The sequence below is a fragment of the Carlito syrichta genome, unplaced genomic scaffold, assembly GCF_000164805.1.
Source record: "Carlito syrichta isolate Samal-C Ts95f unplaced genomic scaffold, Tarsius_syrichta-2.0.1 Scaffold56614, whole genome shotgun sequence".
Classification (NCBI taxonomy): Eukaryota; Metazoa; Chordata; class Mammalia; order Primates; family Tarsiidae; genus Carlito; species Carlito syrichta.
Genome location: NW_007000710.1, coordinates 1 through 22,535, shown reverse-complemented (window position 1 = coordinate 22,535; position 22,535 = coordinate 1). Strand labels below are relative to the sequence as shown.

Sequence of the window (22,535 nt, the reverse complement as noted above, 5' to 3'; positions counted from 1 at the left end):
ATGCCACTCAAAGATCAAGGATGAAACAAACAAATGGAAAAACATTCCATGCTCATGGATTGGAATAATCAATAGTGTCAAGATGCCCATCCTATCCAAGGCAATCTACAGATTCAGTGCAATACCAATCAAATTACCAGCATCATTTTTCCCAGATCTGGAAACGACAGTACAGAAATTCATATGGAAATAAAAAAGTGCTTCAATAGCCAAAACAACTATAGCAAAAGGAACAAAGTGAGAGGTATCCCACTTGCAGACTTTAAACTTTACTACTAGACTGCAGTAACCAAAACAGCTTGGTACTGGTACAGGAACATGCACATAGAACAATGGAACAGAAAAGAGATTCTAGAAGCAAAAACATGAACTCTCCATCAACTCATCTTTGACAAAGTCACCAATAACAATCACTGGGGAGAGGAGACCATATTTAGTAAATGATGCTGGAAAAACTGGCCAGGCACATGCCAAAGAATAAAACTGGACATCTACCTATCATCATATACAAAAATCAACTGAAAATCAATCAAAGACCTAAATGTAAGACCTCAAACTACAAGAATCCTAGAAGAAAACATAGGAAACACCATTATGCACATTGGAGAGGCAACAAATTATTTACCAAGTACCCAAAAGTGAATGCCATAAAAGCTAAGATAGACAAGTGCCACCTCATCAAACTGAAAAGCTTTTGCACAGTGTAGAAACCATCAAAAGGGTAAAGAGACAACCAACAGAATAAGAAAAAGTATTTGCAAATTATGCATATGACAGAGGCCTAACATCCAAGATCTACAAGGAATTCAAATGAAGTGAAAGGAAAAAAAACCCATTATGGAGTGGGCAAAAGATATGAACAGACACCTCTCAAAAGATGACATACAAGCAGCCAACAGATATATGGAAAAATACTCAGCCTTATTAATCATCAGAGAAATGTAAATCAAAATTATAATGAGATACCACTCAAATCTGGTAAGAATGGCTATCAGTAATAAGTCAAAAAACAACAGATGTTGGCATGGGTGTGGAGGAAAGGGAACACTTCGACACTGTTGATAGGAGTGCAAGCTAGTTCAACTGCTATGGAAAGTAGTCTGGCAATTCCTAAAAGAACAGAAAATTGACCTTCCATACGATCCAGCAATCCCTCTCCTGGGGATATACCCGGAGGAACATATATCATTTTACAAAAAAGCTGTACCCTCATGTTTATTGCTGCATGATTCATAATAGCAAAAACATGGAACCAATTCCACTGTCCATTGAAAGTGAAAAGGATTGCCTCTGAATATTCCAAGCAATCCTTACTATCACGGAAGCAGAACCAAGGATATGCAAGATGACTCCTCTGGGACATAATTTGCTTTGGGGGATTATTTTTTATTTTATTTTATTTTAATAGTGGGGTACAAGTGAAGACTTAATACACAAGTAAGTTGCATACAGTTGGACTTCTAGCTGACCCTCTCTCTCCTTGATAGTGGACCAAGTATACTGTGTGTTTCATGTGCCCTGCCCTCTTTTCTCTCTCTCTGTTCCCTAGCAGTGTTCAGCTTCTGATTATATTCCCAGAAGAGGGATTACTGGATTATATGGACACTCAATTTTTAGTTCTTTGAGAAATTGCCACACTGCTTTTCAGAAAAGTTGAACTAGCTTACACTCCCACCAATAGTGTAGAAGTGTTCCTTTTTCTCCACACCATGCCATCATCTATTGTTTTTGACTTATTACTGATAGCCATTATTATTGGATTTGGGTGGTATCTCATTGTAATTTTGATTTGCATTTCTCTGTTGATTAGTGAGGTTAAACATTTTATCATGTGTTTCTGGCTACTTGTATATCATCCTTTAAGAAGTGTCTGTTCATGTTCCTTGCCCATGGGGTTATTTGCTTTTTTCCTCTCAATTTGTTGAAATTCCTTGTAGATACTGGATGTTAGACTTTTGCCAGATGTATAGCTTGCAAATAATTTTTCCCATTTTGTGGGTTGTCTCTTTACTCTCTTGATAGTTTCTTTCATGGTGCAAAAACTTTTCAGTTTGAAAAAGTGCCACTCGTCAATCTTGACTTTCGTTGCATTTGCTTTTGAGATCTTCACCATGCCTACTTTGATGTCCAGGAGGGTATTCCCTAAGTTTTATTCCGAGATTCTTACAGTTTGAGGTCTTACATTTAAGTCTTTGATGCATTTTGAGTTCATTTTTGTCTATGGTGATAGGTAAGGGTCAAATTTCATTCTTCTGCATGTGGCTAGTCAGTTTTCCCAGCACCATTTTCTAAATATGGTTTCTTTTTCCCAATATTTGTTTTTGATGACTTTGTCAAAGATGAGTTCCTTGAGAGACCATGGTTTTATTTCCAGATTTTCTGTCCTGTTTTATTATTCTATTTGTCTATTCCTGTACCAATACCATGCTGTCTTGGTTGCTGTAGCCTTGTAATAAAGTACAAAGTCTAAAAATGTGATACCTCCAGCTTTCTCCTTTTGCTGAGCATGGCTTTAGCTATTCAGGTTCTTTTTGGCTTCCATATAGATTTCTGTATTGGCATTTCTAGGTCTGTGAAAAATGATGTTGGCAATTTGGAGGGATTTCATTGAATCTGTAGATTGTCTAGGGTAGGATCGGCATCTCAATGATTTTGTTTCTTTTATTCCATGGGCATGAGATGTTTTTCCATTTTTTGTATCAGTCATGATTCCTTTGAGCAGTATTTTGTGGTTCTCATTGTAAAGGTCTTTCACTTTGGTTAGGTGAATGCCAAGATCTTTCATTTTTTGGTGGTTATTATTAATGGAATTGTGTTTTTTATTTGCTTCTCAGCCTGCTTGTTTTTGGTGTATAGAAATTTAACTGTTGAAATGGGGGAGAGGAGGAAGATAGCAGCCGAGTCAGTCAGACTGTGCAAGTTCTGGTGTGAGTGAGTGAGTATATGGAGAATTGAGTGTACATGTTGATGAGTGAGTAGGTATGTGAGTGGCTGACTGAGTGAGGTCTCAGGAGCAAGCTGCCAGGGCTCTCCTGGTGTAGCAGCTGGTGCTGCAGCTGCTTGGCCTGGACCCTAGTGACTACCGGGGCACAGAAGCCAAGCCCCATTTTTTCTTCTTTTTTTTAAAAAATAAATAAAACAGTTCCTGGAAAGAAGATGCTGGGAGAGACTGACAAAGTGGGGTCTCACGGGCAAGTGTTCTGCTAGGTCCCTAGCACTTCCAGGTCACAGAAGCTGAGTGCCATTTTTTTTAACAAAAAAAATAGTTTTCCTGCAAAGAAATGGCAGGAAGAGACTGCCGGTGCCAGGCTCTGCCTCATCACTGCAATGGGAGAGACTGCTGGCTCCAGGCTTTGCCTCACCACTGCAGCACCTGGCCAGACTCTGGCAGCAAGGGCTGCAGAGGGAGCCCAGAGGCAGAGTCCCACTGGAGAAGGTGAAAGAGGCACCCTGCCACCAACTTGAAAACGGGGCAGGACCACATCTTTAGAATATAAAAAAAAGCATTATACTTTTCTTATAAAGTACACAACTACTAAAATAAATATGAATAATTTTAGGCTTCCATAGCTATATAAAAAGGTAAGCTAGATCTGGGACTCAGTAGGATATTTACCTCAAGTGCAGGGGAAAAAGGAGACAAGATCAAGCATCTATATGGTTAGATGAAGATATTGTCAAGGTCTTACCCTTTGTTTTAAATGGTGGTTTTATATGTGCTTTTTACATTACATAAGTAATCAAGCAAAGAAATGTGAGTTGATAGTATGTCATGAACCAAAGACAAAGACTAATCTACTTCTGTGCACCTAAGATCTAGAGAAAGCAAATAGAAAAGAAATAAAATAAACTTTCAACTAAAAGCCTACTTTCACAAAAGCTAAGAAAAGAATAATATCCAAAGAAAGGAGGAGAAAGATTAATAAAGATAAAGGTAGACTACAGAAACTGTCACAAGAGGGCAAGGGTTTTTTTTCTTTCATTAATTTTTAAATATATTTTTAAAAATTTTGCCTGATTAATGAAGTAAAATAACAAATGAAAACAGCCGAAATGATCACTGGGGAATAAAAGCTATTCTTTGAAAAGATCCATAACAAATACAATTCTTTGAAGAATATGATCAAGAAAATAAGAAAGAGGGTTATGCCAGGATATGTATCAAATGTGCAATAAACCAGAATTTGACTTACAAAAAAAAAAAAAGAAAGAAAGAAAACGGGGCAGGGAAGAGCTCCGACTTGCTCACCACGGAGCAACAGACCTGATCTCTATAACCAGCGGATCAACTACTCAGGGGTTGATCATGACCCAGAGGGAATATTCTGAAAGCACAAACTTTGGAGTGACCTGACCAGTGCTGAGTTTCAGTCACCCTACCCCTTACACTGATTCAGCCTAGGAACAAAAGGTGTGGCCAGAAAAGGAAGAAGAAGACCTCCAAAGAGATCAGCGGTGAGTCTGGGGCTGACCCAACCCCTCTCCTCCCCAGCAACACTCTGAACGTCAGACCCACACTGCTGGGGCACAACTAAGAGGAATAAACCCAGGCAAAACCTGAATATCAGGTGCAATAGGAGAATTCCATTGCAGGACAGGCCTGGTTGGGGCACCTCTCCCATGAGTACATACCTGGGGAAGAGACAATCCCATGTCTCCCCACTAGAGGGGATTCCCTTGACCATATGTGAGTGGAAGGAGAGGACTGCAGTCCCATCCACCCCCACTGCCCCTCCTTTTTCCCTGATCCGGACACTGGGGAGAGAGTGAAAAAGGTGGAAGATCTGCAAGGTGATAGCAGAGAAGCAGATGAGAGGAACAACTACAGAAACTGTCACAAGAGGGCAAGGGTTTTTTTTTTTTCTTTCATTAATTTTTAAATATATTTTTAAAAATTTTGCCTGATTATTTGTTAATTTTTCAATTTTTAAAATATTTTTCCTTTGTGGATTAATGTGCATGTGAGGGTTTGATCTGCATCCCCCCTCTTTTTTTCCTTCTTCTTTTCTTTTTCTTTCTTCTTTTTTGTTTTCTCTTTATGTGTGTATGTGAATGATTGGGTGTTCATCTTTCAGTTTTTCTGTTTTAGGTTTGATAGTTGAATTTTGCTCTTTTGTTCTTCTCTTTTTTTATTTAGTTTAAGGTGTGTGTGAATATATGTGTGAAGGTTCAATCTGAATTCCTATTTTTTTCTCATTTTTTTGGTCTTTCTCTTTTTCTTCTCCATTCATTTTGTGCTGGGTGTGTGTGTGTATGTGTGTGTGTGTGTATGTGTGTGTGTGTGTGTGTGTGTGTGTGCGCGCACGCACGCACACTTAGTTTTCCTGGTTTTTGTGGTTATTGTTGTTGTTTTGTTTCACTTTGTTGTTATTTCAGTTTGTTTTGGGGTGTGTGTGTGCGCAATTGTGTTTTGCTTTCATTACAGCTTTCAATGTTCTGTGTGGGGTTTTTTTTCCCATTAAAAAAATTTTTGTTCATCTTATTTCATTCTATCTTTCTCTGTTCTCTTCATTGTTGCAATGGTATCTTAGACTCAGGGGGTACACATACATACCCATTGCATCATCATATAGAATGGTGGTGGGGAGTGGGTCTCAGGGAACACATAACACAATCACTGAACACTGTGATTTGCAAGTAGTTTCTGAATCTTAGCTCCCCATCCTCTACCTTATTTGACTTTCAAAACTACAAGAGACAGCAAAGCTTCCCACCCAAAGTCCTATTTCAAAATATAATAAATCCAGTGCCTGGATCAAGGGAAGAATAGAGGACTGAGCAAGTATCAGAAGCAAAAGCCTCTCCTACTGCCATTGAATAACAGATACTGAGTGATCTCTCACAGAAACAAAGATCTGAATATCACATGTTCTCACTCATAAGTGGACCTTGAACAATTACTGTAATACTATAAGAAAAGAATGGACAGTGGCAGGAAACTATGAGAGGGGGGCAGGAAGGGGAAAGGAGGTGGGATTAGTCAATATCTGTCTGGGGAAAGGGGGGCACACCTCATAAACAAGGGTACCTGCACAATGAATATTTGTATGCCTAACCTTTAACTGTTACCCACAATTTTAAAATAAAAAAAAATTTTAAAAAAGAGATAAAGCAAGAGATCTCTCACAAATGAGGAAAACCAATGGAAGACCACAGGTAATTTCAAGTATAACAAAGAGAAAACACCTGAAAAATCAGACTAGGGAGCACAAACAATGAATTTCCCCAATGACTAGACCCAGCATAAAACAGGGATTAGGGAATGGATGGAAAAAGTGAATAAGACTCAAGAAAGACAAGATGCAACCCTGAAAGAACTTATAACCAAGATTTTGACCATAAAAAAATTTCATCCAGGAAATAAATAGCAAGATGACAAGCATGGAAAGCAGAATTAATCTAGCAGAAGAAGAATCTCAGAACTTGAAGACCAGAACATGGAATTAACCTGATCTGTAAAAAAACATAGAAACAAAACTCAGAATGAAAGAACAAGACCTACAAGAGATGTGTGACTATATCAAGAGACCAAACCTACACCTGATTGGTATCCCAGAAGAAGGAAGGGAAATGGAGAACCCCTTGGAGCAAGCATTCCAGGAGATTATCCAAGAAAACTTTCCCCATTTCACCAGAGATATGGCCAAACACAAGAGATACAGAGAAATCTCACAAGATATCAAATAAGAAGACCAATTCCTAGACACATAGTAATTCAACACAAAAGAAAAAGTCCTAAAGACAGCAAGAGAGAAAAGTCAGATGTCCGACTACCTACCAGGGAAAACCAATTAGAATAGCAGCAGACCTATCAGCAGAAACACTACAAACAGAGACTGGAGTCCATTATTCAAAGTCCTCAAAGATAAACAATTTCAGCCAAGAATTTCCTACCCAGCTAAGCTCAGCTTCATCAGTGATGGAGAATTAAAATCCTTCCCAGATATCCAATCCCTAAGAGATTATACAGTTCTGCAGGAGACACTTGAAAAGGTATTAAGCACAGAAGAAAGAAAGAAAAAAAAGAATGACCACACATTTCCTAACAGAACAGCAGAATATAGAAACAACAGAGAATACAATGCAACAACAAACTTGAAAACACACACATATATCAACCCCAAAGCCAAAATAAAACAAAAGCAAAGAAAGAAAAAGTGTTTTAACAACCTCATTACAGCAACACACAATCATATTTCAATAGTTACCTTGAATGTGAATGGACTAAATGCATCACTGAAAAGACACAGAATGGCAAACTGTATAAGAAACCATGACCCAATTATTAACTACATTCAGGAAACTCATCTCACCACAAGGGACACACACACAGACTCAAAGTTAAAGGATAAAAAACAAATTTCCAGGGAAATGGATCACAAAAAAAGGCAGCAGTCTTGATCATAATATCAGACAAAACAACCATTAAGGTATCAAAAATTTAAAAAAGATACGAAAGGACACTACATAACAATAGAAGGTTTAATCTGTCAACAAGAAATATCCATTCTAAACGTATAAGCACCCAACACAGGAGCACCAGCATTTATAAAGCAACTACTAAGTAAACTAAAGAAAGATATTGACTCTAACACTATTATAGCAGGGAACTTGAATACCCCACTAACAGCCCTAGATAGATCACTGAGCCAAAAAAAAAAAAAAATCAGTAAGGAGACCCAGAACCTAAACTTGATACTCAGCCAAATGGACTTAATAGATACCTACAGAATATTCCATCAAACAATCACAGAATATACCTTCTACTCATCACCACATGGAACATACTCCAAGATCAATCACATCTTCAGCCATAAATCAAGAATAAGCAAGTTTCATGAGGTTGAAATATTTCTATGCACCTTCACAGACCACAGTGGAACAACAAGAACAAAAATATCAACACCAACAAAATTTCCCCAAGCCCACAAAGACATGAATTCTAAACAGCATGATGCTGAACAACTACTGGGTCAACACTGAAATCAAAATAGAAATTAAAAGATTCCTGGAAACAAATGAAATGATGAAACATCATACCAAAACCTCTGGGATGCCAGGAAAACAGTTCTAAGAAGGGAATTTATATCTCTACAAGCACACTTCAAGAAAATGGAAAGACCACAAGTTGACAGCCTAACAAATCACCTAAGGGACTTGGAAAGACAAGACCACCAAAACCCTAACTTTAGCAGAAGAATTCAGATCATCAAAATAAAAGTCCAAATATAGGACATAGAAGACAAAAATATCATAGAAAACATCAACAAAACAAAAAGCTGGTTCTTTGAAAGAATTAACAAGATTGATGAACCTCTAGCCAGAATGAACAAGAAAAAGAGAAAAAAGGCCCAAATAAACACAATCAGAAATACAAAGGATCAAATCACAACTGACCCCAAAATAACACAAAAGATCATCAGAGATTATTATGCACACTGTATGGAAACAAGCTTGATAACCTAAATGAAATGGAGAACTTTCTGATATCACACAACCTCTCCAGGTTGAAACAAGAAGACATTGAGACACTAAATAGATCAATAGCAACCCAGGAAATTGTTATAAGAAACTACCTACAAAAAAAAAAAAAAAGCCCTGGACTAGACGACTTTCTGGTAGAATTCCACAATTCGTACAAAGAGGAGCTGATACCAATCCAATGAAAGTATTCCAGGCAATTGAGAAAGATGGAATCCTCCCCAAATCATTTCACAAAGCTAACATCACACTGATACTCAAACCGGGTAAATATCCAACAAAAAAGGAGAACTATAGGTCAATATTCCTTATGAACATAGATGCAAAAATGCTCAACAAGATTCTAGCAAGTTGGATCCAAAAACACATCTCAAAAATCATCCACCAAGATCAAGCAGACTTCATCTCCAGGATGCAGTGCTGGTTCAATATCCACAAGACCATACATGTAATTAAATACATCAACAGATGTAAAAACAAGAACCACATGATTACATTATTAGATACAGAAAAAGCTTTTGATAAAATCCAGCATCCCTTCTTGATAAAAACCCTCAAACACCCAGGTGTAGAAGGAACATACCTTGAAATAGTAAGTGCCATCTATGATAAACCCACAGCTAACATATTGCTAAATGGACAGCAACTGGAAATATTTTCCCTGAAAACTGCCAAGGGAGGGAGGGGCACACCTCATCAACAGGTGTACTTGTATAATGAACATTTGTATACATAACCTGAATTGTACCCTACATCTTTAAAATAAAAAAAATTTTTTAATGAAATTCAACTGTCTCTTGTGTATTTATTTTTTTATACTAAGACTTTACTGGAGTTGTTTATCAGTGTGAGGAGGTTTGTTTGTTTGTTTGATTGGTTTTTTTTTTGCAAACTGAGGGTTTCTAGGTATAGAATCATATCATCTACAAAGAGGGATAACTTAACTTCCTCTTTTCCTGTTTGCATACCCCTGATTTCTTTCTCCGGTCTGACTGTTCTGGCTAGGACTACCAGTACAACATTGAATAGGTGAGATAACTCATTTTCCATCCTTTAACTTTGAGTCTGTGTGCGTCCTTGTGGTGAGATGAGTTTCCTGGATGCAGCAAATAGCTGGGTCATATTTCTTATCCAGTTTGCCATTCTGTGTCTTTTCAGTAGTGCACTTTGACCATTCACATTCAGACTGATTATTAAAATGGTGACTGTTTATCACGTCATGAGGTTCTTACAAAGTTTTTTCTTTCTTTATTTGCTTGTTTTCTTTTTGCTTTGGGGTTGATGTATGTGTGTGTTTCCAAGTTTATTGTTGCAATGAATTATCTGTTGTTTCTGTGCTCTGCCATTCTCTTGGGAAGTGTATAATCATTGCTTTTTTCCCCTTCTTCTGTGATTAATACCTTTTTAAGTGTCTCCTATAGAGCTAGTCTGGAAGCTGCATAATCTCTTAGGGATTGGATGTCTGGGAAGGATTTTAATTCTCCATCACTGATGAAGCTGAGCTTGACTGGGTAGGAAATTCTTGGTTAAAATAGTTCATCTTTGAGGTCTTTGAATATTTGACTCCAGTTCCTTCTTGCTTCTAGTGTTTCTGTCAATAGGTCTGCTGCTATTCTTATTGGTTTTCCCCAGTAGATAGTCTGCTCTGTCTTTCTTGCTGCCTTTAGAAATTTTTTTGTGTGTGCTTACTTTGTGTAGTTGAATTACTATGTGTCTGGGGGTTGTTCTTCTCATTTGATGTCTTGTGGGGGTTCTCTGTACCTCTTGTGTTTGCCTGGTCACATCTCTGATGACATGGGAAGGTTTTCTTGGATAACCTCCTGGTATACTTCCTCCTAGGTGTTCTCCATTTACCTTTCTTCTTCTAGGACAATCAGGTGTAGGTTTGGCCTCTTGATATAATTGCACATCTCTATCCTTTTAAAACTCAGGCAAACTGGGTGTTTGTCTTGTCTCCTGTCAGAGGAAACAAATCAAAATGTAAAAAAAAATAATAATAATTGCACATCTCTTATAGGATTTGTTTTTTCTGAGTTTTCTTTCTATGTTTTTTACAGTTTGGGTTAATTCCAAGTTCTGGTCTTCAAGTTCTGAGATTCTTTCTTCTGCTATATTAATTCTGCTTTCCATGCTTGTCATACTGTTATTTATTTCCTGGATGAAATTTTTATGGCCAAAATCTCAGTTACAAGTTCTTTCAGTGTTGCATCTTGTCTTTCTTGAGTCATATTCACTCTTTCCATCCATTCCCTAATTCCTGTCATATTCTCAGGCCAGTCATTGGTGTCTTCATCATTTCAGCTCCAAGTCTGATTTTTCAGGTGTTTTCTCTTTGTTATATTTGAAATTACCTGTGGTCTTCCATTGGTTTTCCTCATTTATGACAGATCTTTTAATTTTCTTTTTAGTCTGCTACTCAGTGGCAGTGGGAGAGGCTTTTGCTTCTGATGTTTGTTCATCCCTTTGTTCTTCCCTGATCTGGGCTCTGGATTTGTTCTATTTTGAAACAGGACTGTGGGTGGGAAGTTTTGCTGTCTCTTGTAGTTTTGAAAGTTGAATAAGGTAGAGAATGGGGAGATAAGATTCAGAAACTACTTGCAATCACAATGTTCACTGATTGTGGTATGTATTCCCTGAGAACACAATGCAATGGGTATGTGTATGGGTATATTACAGTGCAATGGGTATTTTGTATGTACCCTGAGTCCAAGATACAGTAACAGCAATGAGGAGAACAGAGAAAAATAGAATGAAATAAGATGGACAAAAGTTTAAAAAGTAAAACAAAACAAACAAACAACAAAAAAAAAACAAAGAAAGCAGAAACCAAAGGGAAAAAAATAGAAATTCAGACTGTACCCTCACACATATATTAACACACACCTTAAACTAAAAGAAAAAAAAGGAGAGGAACAAAAGAGTAAAAATGAACCAACAACAACAGCAACAACAAAAACCCCCGAAAGATGAACACCCAGTCATTCGTATACACACATGAACAGAATACAAAAAACAAAGAAAAAGAAAAGAATAAAGGGGGACATGCAGATCAAATTCTCACATACACATTCATGCACAAAGGAAAAATATTTTAACAATTAAAAACTAACACACAGGCCAAATTTTTTAAAAATTCAAAAAAGCAAAAATAAACCTATCCTCCTGTGGCAGATTCTGTAATTATTCCTCTTGTCTGCTTCTCTGCTGTCTCCTGCAGAGCTCCCGCCTCTTTCACTCTCTCCCTAGTATCCAGACCAAGGAAAGAGGAGGGGCAGTGTGGGTGGGAAGGGCTGCAGTCCTCCCCCCAACTCTCATATGGTCAGGGGGATCCCCTCCAGTGGGGAGGTGTGGGATTGTCTCTTCCCCAGGTATGTACTCATGGGGTTGTGCCCCAGCCAGGCCTATACTGGAATGGAGTTCTCCTATTGCGGTTGAAGTCCAGGTTCTGCCTGGGTTCGTCCATCTCAGTCATGTCCCAGCTGTGTGGGTCTGACATTCAGAGAATTGCTGGGGAGGAGAGGGGTTGGGTCAGCTCCAGACTCACCACTGATCTCTTTGGCAGCCTTCCTCTTCCTTTTCTGGCCACATCCTTTGTCCATAGCTGAATCAAGGTAGGGGGTGGGGTGCCTAAGACTCAGCACTTGTCCTGTCCCTCTGAAGTTTGTGGGGATATTCCCTCTGGGTCACAATCAACCCCTGAGTAGCTGATCCACCAGTCACAGAGATCAGGTCTGTTGCTCTGTGGTGAGCAAGTTAGGGTACTTCCCTGCCCTGTTTTCAAGATGGAAGTGGGGTGCCTCTTTCATTTTCTCCAGTGGGACTCTGCCTCTGGGCTCCCTCTGAAACCCTTGCTGCCAGGGTCTGGCCAGATGCTGCAGTGGTGAGGCAAAGCCTGGAACCATCAGTCTCTCTCGCTGCAGTGATGAGGCAGAGCCTGGAGCTGACAGTCTCTCCCCATGCTTCGTTGCAGGAAAACTTTTATCCATTAAAAAAATGGCACTTGGCTTCTGCAACCTGGGAAGCACTAGGGACCAAGAAGAGCAGCTGCAGCACCAGCTGCTTTACCAGGAGGGTCCTGGTCACTTGCTCACAAGTCTCCACTTAGTCAGTCTCTCCCAGCATCTTCTTCCCAGGAAAGTTTTTATTTATTTTAAAAAAGAGAAAATGGCACTCAGCTTCTGCATCCTGAGAATCACTAGGGTCCAAGCCAAGCCCCTGTGTCACCAGCTGCTTCACCAGGAGAGCCCTGGGTGCTTGCTTCTGAGCCCTCACTCGGTCAGTTGCTCACATGCCCACTCACTCTCTGATATGTACACAAAATTTTCCATACACTCACTCACACCAGGACTCACATAGTTTTACTGGCTCAGCTGCCATCTTCCTCATCTCTTCCCATGCCATTTCTTAAATGCTAAATTCTCTATTATTACTCTTTTGTATCAGCATATCATGCCTGCACTAATTTGCCCTAATAAATAAAAGAGTAAGTCAGAATATATAGAATTAAAATATTTGGGAAATAACACTAAAATTATTAGAGAACTTTTAGAATATTGCTTAAAGAATAAAGAAGGCATCCTAAGATGTAATATTTCATATGGGAAGTTATGCATTTACCATTTCTAAAAATTTGCACTAGCAATGGCAAAATAATAATAATGATAACACAAAATACAATGACCCCTAGAAATAATAAAAATTCATGAAAACAAACTTCCAGACATGATGTTCTTCAACTAAAGGACAGAAGCAAATCAAAGTATTATCAAGAATAACAATTAATTTGGGACAAACTATATTGGCATTCTCTTAGCTTAGATGCATATAAACATATGCCAATAAGGAAATAGATGACATAAAGTAGAAAATTATTGGGAAGGGGAGGAGTATAGAGGTGATAAGGAGAAAGTGAGGTAAAAAATGGGAGAAACAAGTTTTTAAAGTTTCTATGGTTTTGTGTAAAGAATGAGGTATTATTTCCAAAAAAACAGTACTGGGAAATGAGAGAATGATCAGTTTGTCATGAAAAAGAGTGATAAAACCATAAGACACATAATTTTAAAGATGGTGGTAGAAAGAAAAAGGCCACCATTTTTTAGGAAAGGCTAGATGTTATTGAATTCTGGATATGCTGAGTAATATTTGTATGTTACAGTTAGATATTCTGTGAACAAAACAAAATAACTTTATATGGACAATTCTGAAAGAACAATTGCTACAGTGGGAGTGAAATTCTCTAGTTCCTGATCTCTCTTTCCACTCTGAAAAAAATATTTCTGAAATATATTCCTTCCCTGCCCTGTTATTTAAATTGTTGAGAATGTGAACTGATACAGACATGGAAAATAGTATGGCGTTACCACAAAAAATTAAAAGTAGTAATTCCACTTATTTAGTCAAGGGAAATGATATCAGTATCCAGAAGAGAAATCTGTACTCCCATGTTCACTTTATATTAATCACAATCACCAAGGTATGAAATTAACCTAAGTTTCTGTTGATAAATGAATAGATCAAGAAAATATATAATACATGTTATACCGCCATAAAAAAAGATGAAAATCCTGCCATTTGTGACAACATGGATGAACCTGGAGGACATCATGCTAAGTGAAGTAAGCAAGATACAGAAAGACAAATATGGTATGATTTCACATATGTGGAAATCTAAGAAAGTCATACTCGCAGAAGCAGAGCAGAATGGTGTTTGCCAGAAGCTGGAGGGTGAGAGAAATGGGGAAATGTTGGTCAAAGAGTACACAATTTCATTTAATGGTGAATAACATATAAATTCTAGGGATCTAATGTATAGCATGGTGACTATGCTGTGCATTTGAAATGTGATAAGAGAGTAGGTTTTAAGTGTTCTTATGCCACACAAAAAGGTAACTATGCGAGGTGATAGATGTGTTAATTAGCTTGATTGTGGTAACTATTTTACAATGCATAAGTACATAAAATCACTATATTGTATACTTAAATATATACAATTTTTATTTGTCAATTATAATATTAAAATAAATTTTGGGCCGGGTGCAGTGGCTCAGGCCTGCAGTCCTAGCACTTTGGGAGGCTGAGGGTGGGTAGATTTCTTGAGCCCAAGAGTTTAAGACCAGCCTGAGCAAAATAGTGAGACCTTGTCTCTTCAAAAAAGTAAAAAAAAATTAGCCAGGCGTGGCGGTGAGTGCCTGTAGTACCAGCTACTCAGAAGGCTGAGGCAGAAGGATTACATGAGCCCTGGAGGTGGAGACAGCGGTGAGCCATGATTGTGCCATTGCCCTCCAGCATGGGCAACAGTGTGAGACCCCAACTCAAAAAATTAAAATTAAAATAAAAAAACTTCAACCTTTACCATACGTAAGCTGACTATCTTGATACCATTGAATTCAGGATAAAAAAAAAAAGGTCCAATAACTAACACTTAAAATACACCAGATTTTGTTTACATGCTTTCCATAAACAAAATGCATGTCATCCAAAAACCACAGGGACTTTGAATGTTCAGGTTACTACATAATAACTAATCATAAGCTATAATTTTGGCTTAATTCATTACATTTCCTGTTTTGTTTATACATTAAACTCTTTTGATGGTCACAATTTTCTTAGAAATAGTTCATCTTCCCCACTAATTGCTATAAGGATGAATGCTAAAAGAATGTATAATCAGCATATTTCCTTAGACATGGGCATAGGTACATTTTAGACATGCAGTGTACTTCAGGAGTGAGGCAAAAGCACCAGGAGTACACAGTACATACATCTGTTTTAACAGTGCAGTAAGTGCTTTACAGGAAAGCACAGTGACTGGGGTGATTCTAGTCCTGGGGAGAAGTGGCAAGGAAGGCTGGGTACCCCTCCAAGGAGGTGACACCTGAGTCAACACTGGTAGGATGAGTAGCAGTCTGTGGAGAGAAAAGATGGGAAAAGTGCATTTTGACATTTATGCTGGTCAAATGGTTAAGTGTAGGAGAAAAAATGGCAATCTTTGATTTGATTTTAATCTTGGAGAAAACGTCTTTCTCTGACTAGCAATAATGTGTAATATACCAACAGATAGGTATAGGGATAGAATAATTTTTTATATCTTTTTTTGTGTTTACATGATGAGATTGATGGAGTGTTAGTAAAGTTTTTTAAGCATAAAAAATTTTGTACTTTCCTGCAAAGTTGATACATATTATCAAAAAATGTGTAAATTGGTCTTACCACACCACTCTTAAAGTTCTTGATCCTTTTCTTCCTGAACTTGCTGCTTATCCAAAAGGCTCAGGTTGGCATGTATTGTCACAAATATGTTACTAACAAAAAAGATTGATCTGAGATCCAAACTTCTTGCAAATCATTGGCTATGCTGATTAACATCAGTTACACACAACGACTGGTTGCCATCTTGTGGGGGCTGGTCCCAATCATAGCCCATGACCTAAGAACATTTAAAAAGTAAGTGATACTGAGTATTTATCCAAGCTATTTCAAGGAACATTTAAACTAGAAAGACCCTGAAGATCATCTAGTCGAGTGGTTCCTTTAGTGGGGCCTCAGGCCCTGTGGGAGTCCTCATAGATACTAATGGGTTTACAAACTGTTGTAATATTTCAAAATCCCAAAGAGAAATCATACACTTAGCAGATGCTATTGTGCAACCTAACTAAAAGATGGAGATTCTTTGCTTCTAATTAGAATTGCATCATCTTAATGTGCTTATATATAATTAACACTTTAGTGAAAAAAATCAAATTATTAAGACATGCACTTAGCAAATTAAATTCTATAAAACATGCAAGTTTGTGGGGAGGAAAAGGAGGAAGAAGATAAAAGGAGTTTCTTGGTAGTGAAAAATAAAATCTGTTACATAATAGTGGACCACTTATAAATGGATCTTAGCAATTTCGTTAGCCTTTATTAAAATGGAATGTCAAAGCACTACCAGTGAACCTTAGCAATTTTTCATAATATCATGAGTTAAGCTTTGGGAATAAGTCACACAAAAGCAGTTCTAACACATAAATCCTGGTGCATATATAGTGGTAAAACACCAATATATAAATAGTAAAGTATTCAAATAATTCTCAACTAGAAATTTTTACCCTTGTGATTTCTTCAGTTAGGGAATTCTTCACCATATTTGACTGCACAGGTCCTGGTAAATGTTAGAAACTATTATATCTAGTCATGTGGCAAGTTCAGTTCAGAGGCTATTAAAAAAAACGCTGAGAGGTTAAAAGAAAAGAAGAAAGGAAAGAAGGAGAGAGAGGGAGAGAGAAGGGAGAAAAAAGGGAAAACGGCAAGTAAATATAGACACATAACTCATGATTTATCAAAATATGTTCTAAAATGCCTGAGTAATGGATGGGTAGTGTTATCATGAAAGTTTTATTAGGCACTTTTAACTGGAGGCAATCTATAACATTCTCAGCTCTTTCTAGGTACAAATGGTTCACTCCCTCTGGTAGTGATGGCTCTTGCCTTCAATGATTTTTATGGTAGGCATGCACTGGATGGGTGAAAACCACCCCTGAAAATTCTTATACACCTTCCTCCTGCCAATCTTCATCTTCCCACTCCAAAATGGGTACATGTTCTCCACTGAGAATCACTGAAGTCGAGTTTTTCTTTATTTTCCCCAAAGTGATCTAAAATGCCAATGTTTGGGCCAAAGGGGAGCAGGTAGAGATTAATGCTTCCCACAAACTATCACAGAGAAGGAATTCAATTTTTAAAAATTATATTACTATTTTAACAGAATGAATTCGCTTCAGCAAACATTTGTCTTTTAGGAGTATTAAAAGGGTACACGGCTAATTAAATATGTAATATGATTGCCTACTTTTGACACTGTGCCTGAATGAATCAGAGATGGACTAGAAAAAAAAATACTTGGCAAATGAATGAAAAACTCATGTACCTTTAACCTTCTGTTCCTCTATAGCAAAAGAGGAAAGAGGATACCAAGAAAGTCAATCATCAGACACTAAAACCTCTCCTTGTTTGGAATCACATCTAGTATACTGGGCAAACTTTTCAATGGTAAACAAGTCCATCCTATAGCTTGTGGGATATATGAGAAGGAAACGTGTTCTTCAAAAAGCTTCCTGGTCTCCAGCTCAACTACTGATATAACTAAATAGAGTCTCAACCTGCCACATTCTGTCAGAGGATCAAATCTAGTAATAAAACAGTGAGTCTTGAAGGGCAGGCCACACAGCTCATCTGTGTTTTATTGAAAGCATCTTGCATTTAGGTAAGTTCTATCTCAGTTGAGCGCAAGTATCCTCACCTGAAGAGCATGCTTGCTGGCACAATGTCCACTGCAAAGAGGTGTAAACATGATACCCAGGAGGCTATTCATAGTAACAATCTTTCCTTGCTTCCTCTCGATCATGTGAGGCAGAACACACTTTGTCAAGGACACTGTCCCTAAGTAGTTAAGATATATTAGCTTCTTGGAGATATTCAGGCTGGTATCCGTACACAAAGAATGCTGGGATATTCACTATTGTTGATCACAATGTCGATCAAATTAAATAAAATCACAAAAGAGGTGCTTTTGGGATGTCCTGTGGATGGATTAATGGAATTTTTAGGAATGGTTGGTTATATTATTAACTTGAAAAATCAATGAAAAGATGGCATATTTCCATATTTTCTGCAAAGAAATAAAATAAAAGTCAGAATTCATCTATAGGATAATATTCCCATTTTAAGTAACTTTTTATGGAGGCTAATAACGTTCATACAAATTAAGTAGCAGTAAATTTTTAGCTTCTTTTGTTCTCCATGGAAGAATTGCTACTTATTTCATAACTACTTGTTTCGTAGCTAGTTTCATAACTCCACGAACTTAGAGATAAAGAGGCCCAACTCATGGGCCTGATCTCACTGCATAGACTCTATTTGCCTAAAGTCCTTTGAGTGAGAACACTACAGATGAGAATTTTTTTTGCAGACATTTTAAAGTAACACTGCATGAATATAAAATGCTACTTCACCAAACTCCTGAAGAAGGGCTTTGGTAGCTACTTCATGGGAACTTGTGTTAGTCAGGTCAAGGGGAAAAACAAGTATATTTTCTCCTTTCAAATTGCTATTGTCTAAATAAAGAAAAAAAATAGTGTGGAAGTCATGCCATAGTTCAATCAAGTTCCTTGCTACGTCTATTAACACTCACCCGCCAACAGAAATTGGCAGCAAACTCATTTCTGGGTGGCCCTGGAAAATTCCTCTCCAGTGATTAAGAAGTGGAAATGTAGCAACATCTTATCAGACAAAAAAGCTGGCTGACTTTACAGGAAGTAAAATAGCACACTTCAACTTGAATATATACGAGGGAGACCCAAAAAACTCAGAATTTATTTATTAATAATTGTATATTCATTCTTATGTTTAAACATCAATCACCTTCAAAGTACTCTTCGTTTCATGCAATCCACCTATCGAGCCACTTTTTTCACTGCTCAAAACAGTTTTTGAACTCAACAATTTTGATGACTTTTAGTGCTTCCACCATATTTTGTTTCACCTCTTCCACATTGGTAAAACATTTCCCTTTGAGGATTCTTTACACCTTGGGAAACAAAAAAATGTTGAGACCAGATAAATAGGGAGGGTGGGACACAGGAGTCATTCCATTTTTGGTCAAAAACTGCAGAAAACTCAGCACAGTGTGGACAGGTGCACGGCCATAGTAGAAGAACCAGTCTCCTGTTTGCCACAACTCTGGACATTTCTTCTGCAAATCGTGACACAATGTTCTCAAAACTTTCAGATAAAAACTGATGGGTTCCTAGAACACTTACCTAGCAGGGGGGACACTTGTACTACAAAGGGACCCAATCCCAATGATAATTCTGGTATTTTGGGGTCCCCCTCCCCCTGTACAGCCCAACTTTACCACAGACTCTAGCAGAAATCAAGATTATATTACATGCTGAAAAAAAGCAAAAAAGTTTAGAGCAATTTTTTAGAAGTACATTTGTTTTGTGATAGGCTCACAAATTTTAGTTGCTCTTCTACACACAATAAAAAAATCTATGCTTAAAATCAGTAAGAAGCTTAGAGTCTTGTAGTCAAATGACACATATAAGCTTCTCTCCAGAACCTAAGGATTCCAGGAGGTAAACGAGGAAAAGAACACAATCCTGAAATTCCCAACAAGGAAACATGCTGCGTTCTTAATATTTCTATTTCTGTTCATCAAAGAACAACTAAAACTGATTTTCCTGGACACTAATCTTGAAATATAATAAGTAATGCCCAGTAAGAAAAACAAGCAAACATAGAAAATAGAAGAGGTATAGAGGCTTCAAGGGCAACAGAGTTCATTGTGAAACATCAACTGTATTAAAACAAATGAAAAAGCCAATCATCTGAAAGATAAAAGGCCAAAAATCTGCTTCATGCCAGATAAGAAATACTGACATGATTCATCTACTCCATCAGTGAAGAAATTGCAAGTCACATTGGCAGAGGAACACCTGTTGTAAGAAGTGGCCCACTGCAAAAACACAATAAATCTCTGAAAGCAATATTGTGAAAGAGGTCTTGTGACCCTGCTGAGTGCTACTGTGGCAACGAACTCACTTCTGGGTGGTTAGCTCAGTCAGCAAAGGTAAGGATTTAAAAGGATGACAGGTGGAGAGATGATCCAAAAAATAGTCTGTTGGAAAACTCAGAATTATCTCAATTTAGGTACTAAATGTCCTGTGAGAAATAATACTTTTATTACTTGAGGCTGCTTTCAATTGACCATGACACCACTAAAACTCAAACAAAAAATATGAATACTGTTGACATCTATATGAATTTGAAACTTGCATTTTAAACCTAATTCCCTCCATGTAACAAAATGTAACAAAAATTTTATACCATCCCATATGACTTTAATATCTGACATTTTAGCAAAATGAGTAAGGATTCTTCCTAATTAAATATCTATGGTTTGATACATACAAGTGATGGGTAAAAACCAAACTGTTCTTTCTTCTAAGACAAAATATAAATTACCTATTCACAAAAATTATACCTGCATTTGAGAGGATTGGTGGTCACCCCCTAAAGCCAAGAAGTCAGCACAAAAATAAAGTAGAAAGAGGCAGAAAACACAAAAAAAGGCAAGGGCAACTAATTAAGAAAAGAGAGGGAGGAAAAAAAGAGGATCTGGGCAAAGTCCCTGAACTGGTTGGGGCTAGGATGTACTGTCTCAGAAAATCCCACCCTTCTCCCTGAAAGTCCCAATACCTGAAAAAACAGTTTGGATTCTGATGTATTTCTGAGTTGTGTTAGATGTGCTTACCTAGGAATCTCCTTTTCACCCTTTCCAGCTCATTCTCTCTTCTGGCTGACAGCACAAGAGAAACTCCTAGTTTAGACAACTGGTAAGCCAGTTCTTCACCAATTCCACTAGAGGCTCCAGTCACCCATGCCACCATATCAGTCAGCTCCCATTCTATTAAGGAAGAAGAGTAAATGGAGGGGAGAAAAAAAGCTATGAATTACCCCCATAAATCAAAGGTCAGCAAAAAATAAAAGCTTTAAACAATACCACTAAGTGTGAAGACATAATATGAAGCTTAAAATTTTAAGCATCCTAAGAAAACATCAACTTAATTTTTTTTTTTTAAAAAAAGCAGGCATCTGATTCTTTAGGGAGAGGGTGACCGGAAGATGGCAACTGCATAGGTGGATCTGTGAGACTCTCGGAACGTGAGTTCCCAAAAAGACTATTACTTTTCTTCCTGCAAGCCCCAGCCCATTGCCAGCCACACTGGTACGAGGCCCAGGGACTTTTTGTCCCACGCAGGGCCAGACATTGCAGCCGGACCGTGGCTGCTCCACTATATGTGATTTTGGCTGGCTGGGGAATCCCAAATCCCGGTTCCCAGCTCCATCCCTGGCTACATCATCATGACCAGCACTCAGTGCCAAGCTTCCAGTCACCCAGGGAGGCTCTGAGCGCCCGCCCCACAGAGATACCGGTCCCATTTCTGGCTAAAGTGCCCTGTGAGGGATCCAGAGCCACTACCTGCCCCCTGGAGCTTTGGAGATCTGAAGCTCCAGGCCCACCCTGGCTGAGGCACTCAGCATGCAACCACAAGCCTGTGTAAGGGGGCAGAATCCCAAACTGGTGTAAGGTGCCCATCACAGGCTTCCAGCTCCAGAGGAGGAAATGCCTGACCATCTCTTCCACCCCAGCCTGCTGGAGACACCCTGGATCCAGTGCCCAGCTGTGTAGCTGGTCCCACCTAGAGACCCACAGGAGCATACTTAAGTGAAAGTAAAACTACCACCTCCGCCATTTTCAAGGCATATTTACATCGCATTGTCCCACCCACCTATCAGAGCCTCCACCTTGGTTCCCATGGTGACGTCATTAAACAGGAGACAAAGCCCCTCCTCTACACTGAATAGAGATCAGTGTCACAGATCTCCCAGGCAACAAGCTAACTGCCTGCCTGCCTGCAACAAAAACAGAGGGGAGAGGCTAGAGATTAGAACTCAAGGGGATTTCATCCACTAAGGGGCGAGAGAGAAAAATCTACACAAATGAAGAAAAACCAAAAGAAGAATATAGGTCTCTCCAGGACTCCTGGGAGGGCAGACACTGAGAAAACTGACTTCGGAATGCATACAATGAAGACCCCCCAGAATGACTGGTCTCAAAATACAGACTTAGACATCAAGACATTAATGGAGAGATTAAAAAGAATTGAGGAGACTCAAGAAGAAACTAGAAAGGAGCTGATATCTGAGATAACAGTAATAAAGAATACTGTGAATGAAATAAACAATAAACTGATAAGCATAAAAGCAGAATTACCCAAGCAGAAGAAAGAATCTCAGAGCTTGAGGACCAAAATATAGAGCTAACCCAAACTCTCAAAAACACAGAAAACAAGCTCAAAAAGACAGGAAAAAACCTTCAAGAGATGAGCGAGTACCTCAAGAGGCCTAACCTAAGAGTAATTGGCATACCTGAGCCAGAAAGAGAGACAGAGACCACACTGGAACAAACCTTCCATGAGATCATTCAAGAAACTTCCCTTATCTAATCA

At 38.3% G+C, this 22,535-nt stretch overlaps 1 pseudogene; it reads right to left on the bottom strand.

Moving 5' to 3' along the window:
• Positions 1-20,921, bottom strand: part of LOC103251163 — a 37,858-nt pseudogene extending 16,937 nt beyond the window's left edge.
• Positions 20,922-22,535: the final 1,614 nt, after the last annotated feature.